The following is a 19,162-nucleotide window of genomic DNA, read 5'->3' on the forward strand; positions in this document are numbered from 1 at the left end:
AATCCAAGTTTAGTGTTTGCTCAGTCTAGTTCCTTTTCATACTCTGTTTAGGGTTGAAATAAAGAACAGCCTTCATCACTTTCCTAAGATTCTTCCATCACAGCTTCTCATTTACAAACAGCTGCTCAAAAACAGCTATATACAACTCCATTAGAAAAGTCTAAAATTTAAAAACAGAAGAAAGGTGTTTTAAATCAAACAAAGGTACTATTTTTCCCAAAGAGGCATACAAAATTTGCACTTATTTTATATTGAAAGATACATGCAACTTCATTTACCCGGCAGAACAATAATTTGTATACCAAACATATCTCTGTGTCTGGAATTGGTTGGTTCTTGGTCTGACTTCAAGAATGAAGCCACGACCCTTGCGGTGAGTGTTACAGTTCTCAAAGACGGCGTGTCCAGTTTGTTCCTTCTGAAGTTCGGATGTGTTCGGAGTTTCTTCCTTCTGGTGGGTTCATGGTCTCCCCGGCTCAGGAGTGAAGCTGCACACCTTCCCAGTGTGTGTTACAACTCTTAAGACGGCGCGTCTGGAGTTGTTCCTTTCTCCCGGTGGGTTCGTGGTCTCGGTGGCTTCAGGAGTGAAACTGCAGACCTTCGCAGTGAGTGTTCCAGCTCATAAAGGCAGTGTGGACCCAAAGAGTGAGCAGCAGCAAGATTTATTGCAGAGTGAGAGAACAACGCTCCCACAATGCAGAAGGAGACCCCAACGGTTGCCACTGCTAGGTCAGGCAGCCTGCCTTTATTCTCTTATCGGGCCACATCCACATCCTGCTGATTGGTCCATTTTACAGAGAGCAGATTGGTCTGTTTTACAGAGAGCTGATTGGTCCATTTTGACAGGGTGCTGATTGGTGCATTTACAATCCCTGAGCTAGACACAAAAGTTCTCCACGTCCCCACTAGATTAGCTAGATACAGAGTGCTGACTGGTGTATTTACAAACCCTCAGCTAGACACAAAGTGCTGATTGGTGCATTTACAAACCTTGAGCTAGATACAGAGTGCCAATTGGTGTATTCACAATCCCTTAACTAGACATAAAGATTCTCAAGTCCCCACTTGACTCAGGAGCCCAGCTGGCTTCACCTAGTGGATCTCCCACTGGGGCCCCAGGTGGAGCTGCTTACCAGTCCCGCGCCGTGCGCCCGCACTCCTCAGCCCTTGGGAGGTCGATGGGACCAGGCGCTGTGGAGCAGGAGGCGGCGTTCGTCCGGGAGACTCAGGCGGCGCAGGAGCCCACGGCGTGGGGGCGGGGAGACTCAGGCATGGCAGGCTGCAGGTCCCAAGCCCTGCCCCGCGGGGGAGCAGCTAAGGCCCAGCGAGAAATCGAGCACAGCGCCGGTGGGCCAGCATTGCTGGGGGAACCGGCGCACCCTCCAGGGCTGCTGGCCAGGATGCTAAGCCCCTCACTACCAGGGGCCGGCAGGGCCGGCTGGCCGCTCCGAGTGCGCGGCCCGCCAAGCCCACGCCCACCCGGAACTCTAGCTGGCCGACAAGCGCAGCACGCAGCCCCGGTTCCCGCCCGTGCCTCTCCCTCCACACCTCCCTGCAGGCTGAGGGAGCCGTCTCCGGTCTCAGCCATCCCAGGAAGGGGCTCCCACAGTGCAGCGGCGGGCTGAAGGGCTCCTCAAGCGTGGCCAGAGTGGGCGCCAAGCCCGAGGAGGCACCAAGAGCGAGCGAGGGCTGTGAGGACTGACAGCACGCTGTCACCTCTCATCTCTACTTAGGTGAATGATGCCTTTGGCCTGCTTATGTCTTCCATGGCCACAATGGTGAGTACTTGTTTTCTACTCAAATAATAAGAAAATAAGTTTTGGCGGTTTTCCGAGAGCGAAAGTATTTATTGCTTGCCCAAGATAAATCGACCTCTGAAGAGACAGAAACTATTTTAAAGCAGTTTTAAAAACATTTTTCCGTTTACATAGAAAGTTTTAGTGTCAATTTCACCCCCCTCCCCAAATACTATACCCTTTATAAATTATGGGTTTTTGTTTTTGTTTTTTGTTGTTGGTGGTGGTTGGTTGGTTTGTTTTGTGCCTCTTACTCTTAAAGTATGGTCATTTAGGAAGTCTATGTAATTTTGTGTCCCCTGATTGCCCCCTCTTAGAAAATTGAAATTCTTCAAGGTGGAAGAAACAACATATCTATATTTGTAATCCAAGTATCTAGAGATAACCTGGCTTATAGTAGGTGATCAGTAAAAGTTTGTTGAATAGAACCAAAAAAAGAGGAATATAGATGATATTGATATTAAAAATAAAATAAAAATGACATCCACTGAGTGTTAGGATATCACTGAAGGAAACCCCAGAAGATTATTTAGTATTGATTGACAAAAATTAACATTTCTAAATGATGCTTTGAATTAAGGATTCTTGGTCTATTCATGACAAGTCTTCCAATGTGAATTTATATTTCAAAATATTACATAACCTGTAAAGCTGAATCCATGAATGTGAAGTCCAGCTAAATTTGAGACTGATTCTAAATACAGTGGTAGAGTATGCAGTTTGCTATTGTTGTCTTCTGTCTTTCATAACAAAATAATTTATTTTCTTCCTATATTGGTCAGGAATATCCTGTCAAGAAGGGAGGTTATCTAATTGTTGAAATATCAACATTTTAAAAGAAGACTCCAGAAAAGAGGGTAATGCTAAACATAAAGTCATGTTATGATAATGAAGGTACTTCAGGTGCATTATGGAGCACATGTTGGGAAGGGGTTTTTGGCAAATAATGTCCCTCAATTATAAGACGTGGGCATCACTTGATCACATCAAATGAGTCTATAGTTTAAGCCAGTCATAATTATTATACCTTGTAGCACATGCAAAGATTTATCTCAGCACTTTTATAGTTTAACCCTATGTACATTAAAGGGCTAGACTCAATGTCATCTTTCCGAATAAACTTCCTCATGCGTCATATTTTTCATTGAAATCCTTTGTTTGTATTAAGTTTTAATATTCTTAAAACCTATGATGTAGCTTTATAAATGAACAAAAATATTGAAGATTTATTTTTGATATTTTAAAAGATACAGATATGAAAAGTTCTTTTAAATCAGGAGATGAGAACTCTTGTGGTATATTCAAATCTCAGTTTTCATGGCAGTGATAATCAATGACATATCTCTATTTATCCCAACAATGAATATAAATAATAATAACAGAATCAATAACTAGTTTCCAGTGGTTTTAACTGAATCCATTTATTTCAAGCTTTAGCACTGATTTTTTTAAGTCCTAAAGGAAATTAATTGCGTTAGTTTTCATTTTAATTGATTTTTAAAGTTCTCTTTCATAAAGGAGCAGTTTGCTTCTCATTCTTTCATAAATATTCCTCTAAATGACATTTTTTCCTGCTATGTTTTATATGGCTGTAGAGGTAATTTCTCCATATCACATTTAACTTGAGCTGCCTCAGTCAAAAATGGGTTAAGCCCTAATTCCTGCAGAAGAAAAGAACAGCATAAAGTACCAAGGAGAGCAAACATTTTAAGGCACAGCAAACTAGACAGAAACCTCACTGCTGAAACTGGCTAGATTGTGATTGGACAAGTTCCTTCACTTCTTCAATTTTCTTCTTAATGTGTTATGTACAACATCTTCTTCCTAGAGCTGTTCTGAAGATTAAATAACACCTATGTAAGTACTTAATGCAAATAAATGCAGAAGAAAGATTAGTTTCCACTATTTCCTATCCAGTTATTTTTTGTGACAGCTACTGTGTCCAGGTCTTATGAAAATATTCTATTAAATGCCTCATTAAAATGAACTTTTGCAGTAAGATAAATAATTTATTTACCATTATGAAGAAAGTAATTAGACAAATCTTGAAAATGTCTTCAGAGAACTGAAATGTGTATTCCACATTTTGTTATACTTGTTCACCAGTAAAACATGGCAAGTGATGAGGAAAAAAAAGTTAAGAACAGGGACAGGAAGCTAAACTACAGCAGTATCCTGGGCCCTATATAATGCGTTAGCAGCAATAAAGAAAAGAGCAGAAAATGAATGTAATTTGCTGCCTCTCTGTAAATAAGTTTTCATATGTAGTGCTAGCCAGGTAAGCTAATGAAAGAAAGAAATTTTAATTACAAGAAAATTATGTCTGTAATACCTTAGACAGAGTGTCTTAAACATGGCCTTATATAAATATACTATGTATATCAGTTAATTGCTTAAACATTGAGATTCATTTTACTACTTTTTAGGACAAAGTTTGCCTATCTGCTGCATGAAGTTAGCCAGGGAAAAGTAAGTGTAAACTGAGTGTTTAAAAGGTGGGCAGACATAAAAGAATGTATTAACAAGCTCTGCTGAGGTAATGTTTCAGAAATAATTTAGGCTGTGTGAACTGAATGGAATACTATTAGAAATAAGCAAAAGGGTTCGTCAACATTTGAAGCTTGAAGGAATTTCCCTCTTTTACTGAGTTTTGATATATACACATCATGTCTTTGAGTGAGATCACACCACGTAGACAAAGCATACGGGCATCCCTCCTTCCTTCCAAGTATTTAAAATAATAAATAGCTTCATCAGGTCCAAACACAGCTGGTTATTTTCTAATAATATTTGCAAAATCCAACATCAGGCAGTGTTCGTGTGCATGCTTTCCCAAATATAAACACAGCATCAATAAAGCATAGTTTCATTTATTTGATGGAACAAGGAGCTGGAAGGATAAAGGCAGATATTTCAATCATCTTGTCATTGGCTTGCTCTGTAACTGTCTGTCAGTCAATAGGCATTTGCTGTTTTCTGTTGCTAAAATGGTCAATGGAAATGCAGTTATCTGTACTCCTCTTTGACTCATTTATTATCAGGCAAATTGAAATATAGCACTTATTAAACAAGTTTTGCCAAGTACTCACACACAGAGAACACCACCAGAAACTGAGTGGGAGAAGGCTTGAAATGTTATCCAAAACAGTTTTCTGAGAGACTATAAGATATCACATGGCAGAAAATTATAGGAAATAATTTTGCTTTGTAAATCATGAAATATGGCATTAAGTTGCCATTCTCACATATCATGCTATTCCCATATTCTAAATCCAGTCTTTAATTTGTTCATGCTGCCATGAAAAGACTTGAATTAAAGAATCCCAAGGTTGGAACCAACCTATAAGAAAGTCTCTCAAAATATCTACGTGATGCTCATATCATCTCTAGAATATCCCTGCCAAGCAGTCACCTGATGCAATCCTGAACACACACTCCCTATGGAGGCCACTGATTTTACCTGGGAACAACTTCGATGGTGAGAATGAATTTCTCTATATTAATTCCAAATCTAACCACCTCCAACATCAACCCTAATTGTGTTTTGTGAGGGGATAATAAGCAAGCTTAATCATTTTTTCCACATTCAGGAGGCAATTTAACAAATAATAATTATATGTGTGATACAAACCAGATTCTGTTTTAGATGCAGGAAATACAATAATGAATAAAAGAAGGTCCCTAATCACATGGAATTAGCTGTCTTGCTATGCAATGGCTAGGAAAATGATACACATATAGGCAAGTACAGTATGATAATAAGCTCCAGGGTAAGTGTTTGCGCAGAATGTAATAGAATTGCCCAAGATGTAGTTGGGATGAGAGGTGATGCCTAAGTGAAGAATAGAAGAATGATTTATCCTTTTCTGCCAGGAAACAATCACACTTTCATTTATAACAATTTTATCAGGTATAAAAAACAAATAATCATGGCTAAGCCAAATTGGGTGACTACGGGAGTCTATTATTACTTCCCTCTTCCAAATGAAGGAACCGAGATTTGGAGAGGTCTAGTTATTTGCGCAAGGTCACTTAGTGGGCAAGCTTTTCTGCGCATGGCTTCCTTTTGAGTCCTAAGCCCTGCCGGAGCATCCCACCAGGATGGTGCTGTGAATATAAACTCCACAGCAAAGATAATTGATGAGTGAGTTTCCTTCTTTGCCAACCGTTTCCTCTTTAGAAAACAATAGATCACTACTAGAATTGCAAGATAAAATTTTCAGTTCACAAACCAAATCCTGATAATGTGGAACATTTCACAAGTTCATGGAACAAGGTCTGGTGTCTCTCTGGATTCTACTCTGTGCTCAAGTTCCTAAGTGGCTCCTGCTTTAGGCAAGGCCCCCATGACCCGACCCCTGCCTTCTAAAAACGCTTCACCTCTAAACACACTTTCACTACCTTATTGGACTGCAGTTCACTGGCTCTGTCTCTACTCCCCAAACACTTCCAAAGACCTTCCCACTCCGGACCTTTGTACTTGCTCTACCCTCTTCCTGAAAAAGTTATTTCTCCATATTTTTCCAATAGCCTTTTAGTTCCTTAGGTCTCAGATCAAATGTGGGAAGCCAGCTTTACCACCTTAGAATTCAATTGTTCTTCAAACTCATGACTGAAAGTTCTCTACATCCTATTAGCCTACAGTATTTTCTTCAGCATACTTATCATTTTAACCTATAGTGCATATTTATTTGCTAAATAATTATCTCTAATATTGTCTGAAATGAAAGTACCAGGAGGTCGGCCAGACGCGGTGGCTCACGCTTGTAATCCCAGCACTTTGGGAGGCCGAGGCAGGTGAATCACCTGAGGTCGGGAGTTCAAGACCAGCCTGACCAACATGGAGAAACCCTGTCTCTACTGAAAATACAAATTAGCCTAGCATGGTGGCTCATGCCTGTAATCCCCGCTACTCTGGACGCTGAGGCAGGAGAATCACTTGAACCCAGGAGGCAGAGGTTGCGGTGAGCCCAGATCGTGCCATTGCACTCCAGCCCAGGCAACAAGAGTGAAACTCTGTCTCAAAAAATAATAATAATAATAATAAAAAGTACCAGGAGATCAAGAGCTCTGGGTGGTTTAGTTGCTGCATATTCCTAGCAACTAGAAGAATGCTTGTCATATAGTGAGACTACAAGAGATAAAAGAAGGACACGTTCAGTTTTCTAATGGATATTTAGTAATGTGGTGGACCCAAATATAATTTTTTTAAAAAAGAAAACTAGCCAATACCAAAATAATGCTATGGAGATAAATCTCATTTTTCCCATCTTAAAATGAAAAAAACTGAGGCTGAGAGGTTAAAAAAAAATGTGGTCAGAAAAGCAGCCAGCCAGCCTAGTAGATGGGTGAGATGGAATTCAGATCAAATTCTCTAACGCCAAAGCATTTGCTCTTGCTCCTATATTTTGGCAAATATGGCTAGTGCTAAAATAGAAGTGTGTGCAAAGAAGAGAAATCATAGAAGATAGGCAACAGCTGACTGCCTGGGAGTGTCAAGGAAGGTTCTCAGAAGTGACTTTTTCACTGGATTTTGAAATTTGTAGAGGAGAATTTGACGGGTGGGGAAGAGTGTCAGGGAGGCATTCTCGACAGAAAGGAAGCCATGCTTACAAAAGCTCTGGTGGACAGATAAACAAAGGTCCATTTAACACCTGTCTCCTTGAAAATAGATTCTGCCATGGTAGCATGGGTTTTTACAAATTGCTTGTAAGAATATCTACAAAGCAAGATTTAGCCACTAAAATTCAAACCAAGATGTTGATTGCTATCACCCAGCCCACGGAAAGTGTAACAAATTGGCACCTGGTTCTGTCTACCAAGTACAGACAGACAAATTGACACTGTGTGGACATCAAATCCTCACTAGAATGAAGAGATGGCATGGCTGAGCACCAGAGGTCATGGGCTTGCCTTGTTAATATGTTAGATTCTTTTAAAGGATGCAGATTACAGTCTGTCACTTTCATATTCTAGTTTATTTGAAACTCACCGTCAGATCTACAAAGTTAACTGCCCATTCGACAGAAGCGTGAAGTCTCAGAGAATATGAGTATTGATTGTCATGCTTCACGACATGAATCAAAGTTAGAAATTTCTTCTGAGAACCGTATAAATATTTGTATCCTAAGGTCATTGGGAATTTGTTCCTGAGATGTATTTAAGATATAATTCAAGGAATTGTCAAAAATATGTCATTACTGACATAAATATTATAAAGAGTGGAGTTACTGAGGGTTCTTGTCTGTGTATTAGCATTAAAACTTCACTCTGCAGAAAAGTCTATTGCCTGCAAGGAGGCAATTTACCGACAGCTTTCTGGTGGTATGAATGTGTGAATGCATCTCAAAACCAAAGTATGTATTACTTTCCTGCCAAAATCATTGTCCCTAAACATTTTTCCTACACTAGGCTTGGAGCAAGTCAGTTTTATTTAAATAACTTCATTACAAATGATCTCTACCACCTATAAATAGGTGTTTTGATGTGTGTATGTGTGTGTTCAAATAATATTTCATTTTGTTTTCTTTTTATAATCAGAATAATAGTAAGTCCCAGTTAAAATAAATCAAACAGTATGAAATTCTGATAAATTCTTGTAGTGTTTCTTTTTTAGAGATGTCCTCTTGAATTGCTTGCATTTTAAACATCTGTAATAAGTTATGTACCATTTCTAACTGTATTAGCACTGAATCATTTACTTTTCCAAGAAATAAAATCTTTTTCTCTGTTTCATCACTTTTTATGTCATGATCATGCACATGTAAATGTCTTATGTATTTTTTTACCTTCAGGGGCTATGCATACTTACAAGGAATGAAAATGGGAGGAGAGTTAACTAACCCATCAAACATCTTTCTTGTCAGCAGCCAGAAGAAATGCATTTGGAGGCTAAAAAACTGGTGTGGTTTGAACTAGGGGAGTTGTTAAATGTACCTTTAGAACTCTATGTAGGATATAAAATTCTGGAGATATAGCTCTGCTTCTACTTCATCTCAGCCAGCTTTAATTTCTACACAAAGGGAATATTAAATCTTGAAAAGACCTAAAAAAGGACAAAGAATATGTCTTTGAGAGCACATTAAATATACCAGGCTTCCACTTTGTCATAAAACTTGCATGAACAGATAGAAGACAAGGCAGGGAATGAGGGTCATTGCTTTTTCCAAGCCAAATCCACCAGTTCTTTGCTCAACAAGTCATTACAGATTCTATTAAAATGTGAGTTAAAGAATTAAATGAATTATAGTGCTGAATATTCACTGGCAGCAGGATTTTGTTATGCTTTTTAAAATATCCCTACGAACCAATAATTTTAGAGGGAGAAGGTAAAGAAATGAGTTAATTAACAACAGCTCTGTCAATACTTTCAGAATACAGTTGCAGAAACTCTCACTCTTTATGGAAAATAGAAGGGAATATGTACAAGAAACAATTACTGTATGCAGATAAGGCAGGTAAGTGTTAAACTATACAAAATAATCTCCTGGTTAAATATTCAAAGAAGTGATATTTGTAGAATTAAATTTGTCATTTGAACTACTCTTCCACAAGTCTATAGTAGCAAGAATTTCTTTCCCTTTTTATTCTTTTTTTTTTTTTTTTTTTGAGACAGAGTCTCACTCTGTCACCCAGGCTGTAGCGCAGTGGCATGATCTTGGCCACTGCAACCTCTGCTTCCTGGATTCAAGCAATTGTCCTGCCTCAGCCTCACAAGTAACTGGGATTGCAGGTGCGCACCACTATGCCCAGCTACTTTTTGTATTTTTAGTAGAGACAGGGTTTCACCATGTTGGCCAGGCTGGTCTTGAACTCCTGACCTCAGGTGATCTGCCCACCTCGGCCTCCCAAAGTGCTGGGATTACAGGTGAGAGCCACTGCGCCCGGCCAAGAGGATTTCTTAAATCTACTCTGGAGGTAATTTATAGTCAAATATAGATATATAATAAATAAATCCAACTGCTGCTGGGTCCCATTACTTTAATTTGGGTGTTGAAGAAAGAGAACCATTTCAGATTTGATGAATAAATAAATTAAGGACTGTGTACAGCTGTACAGTTGAAGTACATCTCTTTGTTATTAATATTAATAATATTAAGCCATCAACATGATTATTCTATGGTCTTCCCAAAAATCTGAGTTTAAACCCTTCCTTAATATAAAAATAAACCTCAGAATCAAGGTATAAGTTGATCCTCAACCCCACAAGAGTGTGAAAATACTTAATTTATTATTTTGTTCAGTGAGTAATATTGGTATCCAATATTAAAGTATAAGTTTATCCTCAACCCACAAGAATGTGAACATGTTTGATTTCTTATTTGTTCAGTGAGGAAGATTGGGCTCCTTTGGGCTTCTAATATAAATCAAGTGAGAGTCCCACTGCCTCTAAGAGGAGAGTGGGGGTAAACAGTGAATTGCCTTCAAAGGTTTGAATGTCTTCAGCAGCTCCTGTAAGAATGACTCACAACCATACTTGGCACTATAGAAATTGATCTTGATATCTTCGCCATGAGAAATCTACTTTCTTTCCAGAATAGATGGTGTCTTTGACATTTCATCAAGGCAGCAGCATCTGAAAGGTACCTCTGTCACTGGATTTCTTACTTCTTCAAATAGAACCTTACAAAAGCTGCCTACAAAGGCAGAGCTGTATACGTGCAATCTACTCATGCCCTTCCTCTTGTTTCTGATGATTCATGTAATAGAGAAACAGAGAAGGATCCTTTGCCTCCTTTCCCCTCAGTTATTTATGTAGGGCCACGTAAAGTCTGCGTTACACAAAGCAAAACTAGCTTATTGAAAGCAAACAGGGCTGGAAGAATCCTATGGTTTTTTTAAAAAATATATATAATAATAGAAGTATAATTTTCTTGTCATGGACTAATGCATTAAAAAGTGCCTAGTTATAAAATTAGGAAAGAGACAACTTTTTAATTTTGAAAGCCAATAAAATGAGGATTCCTTAAAAGCTTTTTGTTTTTATAAAAAATTACATTAGTAGTATTTTTGTTTGTTTGTTTCATCATTTCTTCTTTGCCAGCTCTATAAAATAACCTTTCAAAATAGCTGTGTGCCGTATGGTAACAGTCAAGAATGAAAATTATTTAAGATTGTGTGTGTGTGTGTGTGTGTGTGTGTGTGTGTGTGTTATGCATATAGGCACATAAAGTGATATTGGCATTCCTTATACTTAGGAAGCTCTTTATTCTAAAACTCTGAATGTAGAGGATGGGAAGAAAATAGAAAGATGGTTTTCATTCCAGCAGAACTCAACAGACTGGACATTAAGAACTTCTCATGTGCAATTGAGGCCAGATCTGGAAAATTTAGTTATAGCTATACATACACAGCATTTTTATAAAGCAGTCACTCAAAAGCTGTAGTCTATCATATATCTTCATGTTTATTATCTCTGGGCCAGAGATTTTTGTTTGGCAGCAAATGGAATTTTGACTTGGCAGAAAACTTGTGGTTAGCAAATATTTGGCATTCTATAGAAGCCTCTTCAAATCAACGAGAAAATAGAAAGCCAAAGAAGAGATTAGAAGTGGAGAGAGGCCTACCATTGTTTGACACTGGTTCTGAATTCATTTACATCATCAGTATGCATCCATTCCTCACTTGCTGAGTGACCATCGGCCTGTGAATTATCCAAGCCCAATCTCAGGATTTCCATCTGTAAAACATAATAATATAATATTCACCTCACAGCCTTGATGTGGGGACTGGAGCTGGAATGTTTTGGAGTCACCTGTCAGAATGCAAAGCACAGTGTTTAGAATGAATGAATAATAATTGGTATAGTTGTCACTGCCTGTTCTCTTCTTTCTTTATCATATCAGTATACATATTTTTTCTATCTTCATATGAAAAGTAAAAATATTTGCTTTAATTCTACTGGTCCCCTAGTCCATACGGTCACCGGTTTCTCTGCTACCAGGAGAGAGTTATACTAGAAGGAAATAAGGAAGCCCCGATATGATCACCTCCTATTCTGTCTTCGACCCTGTTGCTACAGGGTATTTCTTCCATTTTTCTGTTACGTTGCCAAATTCCTTGTGTATTTCTGCATCCTCCTATTATGTGTCAGCATTCGATGTTATTAAACAATCCCTATTTTTTAAAACAGTCTTCCCTTGGCCTTCTGATGAATCTGTGTCTCAATTTTCCATCTATGTTGCAGATCTTTCTATCTAAGCTTTTTCATAATATTCTTTTTTCTTTTAAACACCTTACCTCTAAACGAACATGTGTTTCAATTTTAGTAATGACTATTTGTCCATTGCTATGTTGTATATCTATCCTGTGATGCCCATAAGAATGTGGTATCACACATTCTTATGGCTTTAAATATCGTGTATATACTGAGAAATAAACATTAGAATCATATGCTTATCTTGAGATCCCAATTCTCCTCTGCATCTCAAGCCATACTTATGTTCAAAATTAGGCTCTTCATTCAACACTTCATCTCTACCTTAACTCCTTGATTTCTGCTTTATTCTAAATGACTTTACCATCCACTTAGTTGTTCAAGCCAGAAAACTTACATATCAGTAAGATACAATGACCAGGAACATGGCCTCTATTGTTCAAATCTTGGCCCTGCAATATTATGCTAAGTGACCTTGGACAACTTTTTGTACCTCTCTGTGTCACATTTTCATCACTTGTTTCTTAGTTCAGGCTGCTTTAAGAAAAAGCCATAGACCAGGTGACTTAACAGAAATTTATTTCTCACAGTTCTGGAGGCTGGGAATTGCAGAGCAAGGCATTAATATGACCACTTTCTGGTTTGCAGATGGTTATCTCCTTGCTGTTTCTTCACGTGCTGGAGAGACGTACCTTTCCTGTGTCTATTCTTATAAGGGCACTATTCCATTCTTGAGAATTCTACATTGATGACCTAATCACCTCCCAAAGGCTTCACCTCCTAATACTCTCACATTGGATATTAGAGCTTCAGCATAAACCTTTTAGGGGGACACAAACAGTCCATAGCCACTTGTAAAATGGAGATAATGCTAGTAAAACCTATATGTTGAGGTTATTGCAAGGACTAAATTAGTGACTTGGTTAAGTGTTTTGCATGGTGATTTACTTACAGAAAATACACAATAAGAACTGTCTATCATCCTCATCATTCATCATCATTATCATCATCATCACCATCATCATCCTTGGTTTCATACCTTCCACATCCAACCTGTGGTAACTAATGTACATTTCCATACATATTTGAAAATATTTTAAATCTACCCATATCTTCTCTTCTCCTCTACCAGTACTCTAGCTCAAGTGAACATCATTTCTTACTCAGATTATTACAGTAGTCTTCTAGTGGATGTTGCCAGTTTTTATTGCCTTCTACTTTTTTGCTGCTGAAATAAAAAAGAATTTTCAATATGTCACTAATTTGTCTTTAAATAGATTCACATCGTAATTTAGAATAAAATGAAATCTCCTTACCAAGTCTTAAAAGCATTATACATTATGGCCATATATCAGCTTTGTAACTTCTTTTTTCATGTTCAACTTTGTTCATCAGGAGAATGATACAGTTTTCTGTTTGATTTAATTTTGTTTATAAGCATGCTTAGCTACTCTTTGCCTCGAAGCTTTTTATATCCATCTTCTTCTCTTTATAATAATATGTTTCTTGATATTAGTGTTCTAAATATTTACAATGAAAATGAAATTTAGTCTATACACCAACTTATGATAAGAATTACTCAAATTGCTGTTGTAGTATCCAAAATTAGTCACTGGGTCCCACAGAATTGGTTTTCAAACACATTGTGAACATTTTCAGAATTACCCATGTGAAAATACAAAATACACCAAATTGCCAAAGAAAAAGAAGGAATACAAGAGGAAGGAGAAGGAAAAATAAAAATAAAAATACACAGTAAATGGAAAAAACATATTTCTACTCTAAAATGACAATGCTATGTGGCATAAATGTGAATGTCCAGCAAGTAAATTTAGGTAGATGTGTTTAAGATACCCCGTCCTTAGTATCAAGGGACAAATTATGAAGTCTTTATTTTTCATGAATAGCTGTTTTCTTTCTTCTTTGCAGTGAACATTATTTAAGTGTCTTTTTATACAAGAAAACTGCATAATAAAACTAATAAATAAGAAAAATCACAAAAGACAAAAACTCAAATGCAGCTGCTGTTATTTACCATTTCACTGCAATGGCCTACAATTATACTTAACAATATTAGCCTGTACAGATTTCCAGAAGATTCCTGCCAAAGATTAAAACAAATGTGAGAAATTTCTATTAACTCAACATATTGTAGCCTAGTACAATAAAATTGTAGTTTTTCTAACTTCCATTGGAGAAAACTTCTAAGTATAGAGAAGAAACTTCTTTCAAACTTTGTGTACATCAAAATAATTACTTCATAATTGAATCCCCTGCAACAAGACATAGAAGGTTCAGGAGAATCTTTATATTCTTAAATTACATAGAATGATATTTATTTCAGCTTTGAAACACACTTTTCTCTCAGTAGTTTTGTAGCCTACAGTGATATAAACAGATAAATATTGAAAGAAAATATGGCATGTATAACAAAGTAAATGATTTTTTTTTTAGAGTTTTATGATGCTTTATTCATTACACATTTTGGCTGAAAATATATGTAGTTTAGTGAGCTTTACTGACTCACATTTTATGTGTTTTTTTCCCTCTTTTTTCTTTAGCCGTAAAATTGTGTCATCTTTTGACTAGATAGAAAAATCTGAAGCTAATTAAAAGTTGCAAGTATTTTGTAAGGTCCATTTGAGTTAGTTGAAGCACAATGTTTCCTAAATAGGAGGTCCAGAAATCTAGAGGACCAAATATGATTTCTCAGATGTCTGAAGTCCTCTATATAATTTCAGAGTCTGCTAAAACATGTATTTATGATAGTGCTGGCACAAAATAATTACTTACCCAAATATTCATGCTTGCTTAAGAAAAAGCAAACAGAGGCAAAAATAACACATTAATGATGAATTCAACATGAAACAAGATTAAGTAAGACTAAGACACACTATATGAAGAGGGGTTGTACGCTAGGTGCAAATGAGAGAAATGGTGGAAAAACTGAATTACCGTGCAGTGCATGGAAGTAATAGTGCACTAAAATAAAGTAAAATAAATTGCATTAGGGCCATCAGAGCTATATTCACATTGTAATCGCTGATTTAGGGTTAAAAAAATAACATCATTTGTCATAGTAAACTAATGCTGTTAGTTTGGATTTTATTGTTTGTTTAGTTTTGTTAGCATTTAATTTATACATTCTTTTGACTTTATAGCTTCGTATAAGCTATAAGTAAATGAGTTTAGACACTTCTTTTATGTTTGCACTTATTTAACATTGTAATAAAAATAATGTAAGTCAACAAGGAGAGCTAACAAATACCATGAATTCTTAAGAAACATGAACACAAATATTTGTCATAGTATTTTTGTTCATGTGTAATCCACACATGTGAAAATCAAGTACAATAGCCATTAAACAAGAAATCTTCTTACTTTTCCCCTTCTTTTTACCCTTATTTTAAAACTAAACATTTAATTTGAGATAATTGGAATTTCACATGCATTTATAAAAAATAATACATAGAGATCCTGCATACCCTTTACTCAGTTTCCCCCAAAGGCAACATGTTGCAAAACTATACTGCAATATCCAAACCAGGTTATTGGCATTGATACAGTCAATATGTAGAACATTTCATCTCCAGGATTCCTTGTTTCCCTTTTATAGCCAGACCTATTTTCCTCCCATCTTTGCTCTCCCATCCCTTAACTACCTTGGTCACCATTTTTGATATATTTTTTAATTTCAAGAATGTTCTATTATAAATGAAATTAAACAGCATGTAACCATTTCTTTTGCCTTTTTTCACTAAGCATAATTCACTGGAGATTCATTCAGGTTGTTGTGGGGATCAATAGTTCATTTCGTTTTATTACTGAGTAATATTACTGAGTATGGATGTGCCACAGTTAGTTTAACCATTCGCTCATTGAAGGTTAGTTACTAACCTAGGTTAGTTCCAGGTTTTAGTTAGTATGGATAAGACTGCCATAATCATTTGTGTACAAGATATTGTGTAAAGATAAATATTCATAAATGCTCAATAATGCAATTGCTAAGTTCTATGATGTTCCATGTTTAGTTTTTCAAGAAACTGCCAAACTGTTCTCCAGAGTATTTGTACCATTTTACGTTTCCACCAGCAATATACAAGTGGTAAGTTTCTCTGCATACTCACTATCATCTCATGTTACCATCTTTCTTTAAAAAGCAATTTGATAGCTGTGTATTGACAACTCACTGTAGTTTCAATGTGCATTTTCCTACTGGCTAATAGTATTGATTTTTTTTTTTTTTTTTTGAGACGGTCTCTCTCTCTCTGTCGTTGAGGCTGGAGTGCAGTGATGTAATCTGGGCTCACTGCAACCTCTGCTCCCAGGTTCAAGCAATTCTTTTTGGGACCACAGGCACACATCACCACACCTGGCTAATTTTTATTTTTACTAGAGGTGGGGTTTCACCATGTTGGCCAGGTTGAGTTCCTGGCCTCAAGTGATCCACCTGCCTTGGCCTCCCAAAGTGCTGGGATTACAGGCATAAGCCACTGCACCTGGCTTATGATACTGAGTATTTATTGATGAGCTTATATATCATCTGTATGTCCTCTTGAATAGGATGGTTCTTCATTTACTTTTTTTTCCATTTTCTAATTGGATTTTTTTATTACTATTGAGTTTTGAGAATTCTTTTTATATTGTAGACTTTATTCTTTTGTTAGATTTGTGATTTTCAAAACTTTGTCTCAGTGATTAGTCTGGGTTTTCACACTTTTAACAGAGCAAAAGTTTTAATTTTGGTAAATTCCAGTGTATCAGTTTATTTCTTTCTGAAGTGTGCTTTTGGTATCAAGCTTAAGATCCCTTTGCCAGCCTAAAATGCTGAAGATTTTCTCCTATATTTTTTCTAAAAGTTTTATAGTTTTGTTGTACTTTTAAATATGTGATCTATTTTGAGTTAATTTTTGAATAAGAGGTGAGACAGATTAACATTCTTTTTTTTCTTGTGAACATCTCACTGCTCCAGCATCAGTTGTTGAAAAGCTGCTGTTACTCCATTGAATTGCTTTGGGATCTTTGTCAAAGATCAGTTGGATATATTTATGTGGGTCTCTTTCTGGGTGCTGTATTCTGTTTCTTTGATGTCTATGTCTGTTTCTCCACCAGTATCACCAGTCTTTATTACTGTAGCTAAATAGTAGGTCTTGAAGTCAAGTAGACTGATTCCTTCCACTTTTTTTATTTTAAAAATTTGCTTTGGCTATTTTCCTCTTTCTGGAATAGGATCTCACTCTGTCACCCAAGCTGGAGTGCACTGGCATGATATTGGCTCACTGCAACCTCTGCCTTCTGGGTTCAGGTGATTCTCCTACCTCAGCCTCCCCAGTAGCTGGAACTACAAGCATGCACCAATTTTTGTATTTTTAGTAGAGACGGGGTTTTTCCATGATGCCCAGGCTGTTGGCTATTTTACTTTGCCTTTCCATAATCATCTTGTATGAGTGAGATACATACATATATATGTGTATATATGTATATATAATTGTATATATCTATATATATAACCTTATTATATATAATTTTATAATCTTCATCTAATTTTGATGGAAATTACATTAAACTTGTGTAACAATTCAGGAAGAACTGATATATTTACACCTCTTGAGACCAAATCTGGAACATGGTGTATCTTTCCATTTATTTAAGCCTTCTTTGATTTCCTCAACATTTCGTCTTCAATAAAAACATTGTAGTTTTTGTTATATAAATTCTGTATCTGTTTTGTTACGTTTGAACCTAAACATTTAATTTTTTGAGTAATTCTGAAATGATATTGCATTTCTAATTGTTTCTCATATATTCTTTGCTAATATGTAAAAAACAATTTTTTTATGTTTATCTTGTATCCTGTGACCTTATTGAAGTCACTTTTTAGTTCTGAGAGTCCCTTTGTATATTTTTTGAGATTTTCTACAGAGACAATCATACCATTTGCAAATAGAAACAGTTCTATTCCTACCTTTCTAATACATAAGCGTTCATCTCCTTCATCTATCATACTTGCCAAAACTTCCAGCAGATGTCCTTACTTTGTTTCTTCTGTTTACCCAAGACAGTCTTTCTGTCTTTTTCTTTCTTTCTTTCTTTTTTAGCTTTTCTTGTTATTGTTTCTATATGCTCTTTATCAAGTTAAGAAAGTCCTCCTCTGTCTCTATGTTTCTTGGAATATATATAATGAATGGATGTTAAATTTTGTCAAATACTTTTTCTTATTGACTGATATTATCATGTGATTTTTTCTTTAACCTGTTAATATGTTAGATTACATTGATCTTTGAATATTGTACCAGCCTTGCATTCTTGTAATAAACTTTATTTGGTTACAGTGTATAATCAAATATAGTGAGTTATTTGAATTGAATTTGAATTGTTATAGTTGAATTGTTTTTGTTAATATTTCATTAAGGATTTTGTTTCTATGTATAATAGGGATATTTTTCTGTAGATTTTGTTTCGTTTTGGTTTTTAAGTATCAGAGTAATGCCAGCTTCTTAAATAAATTGTGAAGTGTTTGTTTGTCTTTAGTTCTCTGAAAGATACTTGTAGAATTTGTGTTAATTTTTTTAAATAATTGGTAGAAATCCTTGGAGGTATGGAGAGTTCTTGGTAAGGAGAATTCTTAAATTACAAATTTAATTTCCTTCATAGTTACACAGCTATCCAAATTATCTATTTTGTTTTTAATGAGTTATGATAGTATTTTTTAATGGAATTAGTCCATTTAATCCAACTTGTTAAAATTATACATGTAAAATTGTTTGTAGTATTCCATTATTTTCCTTTTGGTGTCTACATGATCTGTAGACTTATTGCTTGTTCCATTCTGATATTGGTAATTTGTGTTTTCTCTCTCTTTTCTTTGTCAATCATTGTCAATTGTATTATTCTTTTCAGAGAAGAAGCCATTTATTTCATTAATTATTCTCTATTTTATTCTGTTTTCAATTTATTTCTGCTCTCGTCTCTATTATTTTATTTCGTCTGTTTGTTTTAGGTTTAATTTTCTCTTATTTTCTTGGATTCTTAGTGTGGGAGCTTAGATTATCAATTTGAGTGTTTATCTCATTTCTAATTTGTATATTTAGTTAGGGGTCTCCAACCCTCAGGCCACGGACTAGTACTGGTCCATGGCCTGTTAGGAACTGGAATGCACAGCAGTAGGTGTGTGGTGGGAGAGCAAGTAAAGCTTCACCTGTGTTTACAG

General features: G+C 36.2%; 1 long non-coding RNA gene across 1 annotated transcript; it reads left to right on the top strand.

Moving 5' to 3' along the window:
* Positions 1 to 1,504: 1,504 nt before the first annotated feature.
* LOC101136592 (uncharacterized) lies at positions 1,505 to 18,468 on the top strand. Its single transcript, XR_002002570.4, has 5 exons — positions 1,505 to 1,778; positions 9,170 to 9,253; positions 10,337 to 10,378; positions 15,984 to 16,057; positions 17,182 to 18,468. It is a non-coding gene; the product is annotated as an uncharacterized lncRNA (long non-coding RNA).
* Positions 18,469 to 19,162: the final 694 nt, after the last annotated feature.

The sequence above is a fragment of the Gorilla gorilla genome, chromosome 15, assembly GCF_029281585.2.
Source record: "Gorilla gorilla gorilla isolate KB3781 chromosome 15, NHGRI_mGorGor1-v2.1_pri, whole genome shotgun sequence".
Classification (NCBI taxonomy): Eukaryota; Metazoa; Chordata; class Mammalia; order Primates; family Hominidae; genus Gorilla; species Gorilla gorilla.